Raw genomic sequence first — 2,500 nt, 5'->3', positions numbered from 1 at the left:
AGTGAGTACGTGGTAGGGTCCCCAGTTCCTTTCCACGGAGAGTGCCGGTATTACTTTTTTTTAGGTAATCATTCTCTCTATTTATCCGGGCTTGGGACCAGCACTGATTTGGGCTGGCTTGCCCAACCAGTGGCTAGGTAGGCAGTCGAGGTGAAATTCCTTGCCCAAGGGAACAACGTGCCGGTCGGTAACTCGAACCCTCGAACTCAGATTGCCGTCGTGCCAGTCTTGAGTCCGATGCTCTAACCACTCAGCTACCGCGGCCCACAATGATGATGATGATGATGATGATGATGATGATGATGATGATGATGATGATGTGATGATGATGATGATGATGATGATGATGATGATGATGATAATAATAATGAAATAATAATGATAATAAAAGTAATAATAATGATGAAAATAACAGTAATAACAGTAATAACGACTCCATTATAATTATGATAATAATAGAAGTAGTAGTAATGGCAGTAGTAGTAGTAGTAGTAGTAATAATAATAATAATAATAATAATAATAATAATAATAATAATATATATAATGAATAATAAAATAATAAATAAATAAAAATAATAATACATAACATAATATAATGTAATAATAATAATATAATAAAATAATAATAATAATAAGAATAATAATAACATATAATAATAATATAATAATAAATAATAAAAATAATATTATATTAATAACAACACAACAACAACAACAACAACAACAACACAAAAAAAATAATATAATAACAACAATAATAATAAAGATACCACTACTACTAATGATAATAATGATAATTACGATTGACAAAAATAATGATAAGAGCAACAACAAAAACAACACAAAGAAGGACAGCAAACACAGCAAAACGCACAACACACAACACAACAGCAACAACACCAACACAAGCACAACAACAGTACACACAGCAACAACAACAGTAACAACAACAGCAACAACAACATCAGCAACAACAACACCAACAACAACAACAACAACAACTCCCTGTTCCGCAATCTTTCTTTCCCTTTCCCTACCCTCATCCGTCCCTCTCTCACTTCCCTCTTTACCCTCTTCTTCCTGTCCCTCTTTCCTCCTCTTTCAATCCTCCCTACTTTCTGTCTTTCTCACCCTCCTTCCTTCCTTCCTTCCTTTTCATTCTTTCTCCTTTCCCTTTTCTTACCCCTCTTTTGTCTCCTCTCTCTTTCTCCCCCTTATCATTCCCTTCTCTTCTTCCCCTCTCGTCCACCCTTCTCTATTATTTTCTTGGCTTTTTTCTCCACTTCCTTTCTTCTCTTTTTCCCTTCTCTGTTAACACTTCCTTACTCATCCTACTGTCCCCCCCCCCCCCCCCTCCTCCCTCCTTCCAGCCTCCGCATCTTTCCTTCTCTTTCCCTCCTTGATCTCCATTCCTTTGAAGTAGAGAGAGAGAGAGAGAGAGAGAGAGAGAGAGAGAGAGAGAGAGAGAGAGAGAGAGAGAACGAGAGAGCCAGCTAGAGCGAAAGGGCGAGGGAAAGAATGAGAAACGGAGAACGTAAATGAGAAAATGAGATTAGAAGACCAACAGACAGACAGAAACCAAGCCAAACCCGAGGAGATGCCCGCCAAGGCTTGAACACAGGAAAGCGATCAAAATTCAGCAGATCCTCTTAACTCGCCCCATATATTCCCAAGAGGAAATTGAAAAGGTTTCTGTCTCCACGCGAGGATGATGATTTGGATCTATTTGCGAGAGCCCGGGAGACTTAATTCAACTTTTATCGTTACCAAACCAGTACTTATGGTTCGACGGGTTGACATTAACATGAAGATTGAACTTCCTTTGGTCTTTATGACACAATAAGTTGCGCACATATTTCTATCTACAGCTAAATCTATATCTAGCTACACATTTATAAATTTGTCTCTTACTCTATTTTTTTATTCATTCATTCATCTCTTTACCTATCTCATCACTCTTTTATTCAGCCTGATTCTTCAGAAAACCGAGCACAGCCAGACCCATTTCCAGGACGAATAATCAAGTGCAGTTAACCATGTTATGACGTCAGCTGGTCCACAGCAGCTGTTCTTCATTGTCAGATGGCTGACGAAATCACAGGGTGGCTGATCAGCAAATCCCACTGTTTCCAAGTGAGAGAGAGAGAGAGAGAGAGAAAGAGAGAGAAGAGATAGATAGATAGATAGATAGATAGAGAGAGAGAGAGAGAGAGAGAGAGAGAGAGAGAAAGAGATAGTCTCTCTTTTCACTTTTGCCAGCTTATGGACCAGACTTTCAGGCCTGACTTGCGAATGCTAACTTCATGGTCGGAATTACAAGACACGTTCAGCCTTTTGAAATCAGATTAGCGATTCCCGTTTTAGAACTGAATCTCTGTCACTGCATTATGATTTCAACAAGTCAAAGGTTTCATCTAAATACGGCCAGACACTTTTACATTTGAAATAACACACCCACACACACACACACACCACACAACACACACCCCCACACACAC

The sequence above is a fragment of the Penaeus monodon genome, chromosome 11, assembly GCF_015228065.2.
Source record: "Penaeus monodon isolate SGIC_2016 chromosome 11, NSTDA_Pmon_1, whole genome shotgun sequence".
Classification (NCBI taxonomy): domain Eukaryota; kingdom Metazoa; phylum Arthropoda; class Malacostraca; order Decapoda; family Penaeidae; genus Penaeus; species Penaeus monodon.
Note: the sequence above shows the minus strand (reverse complement) of the source record.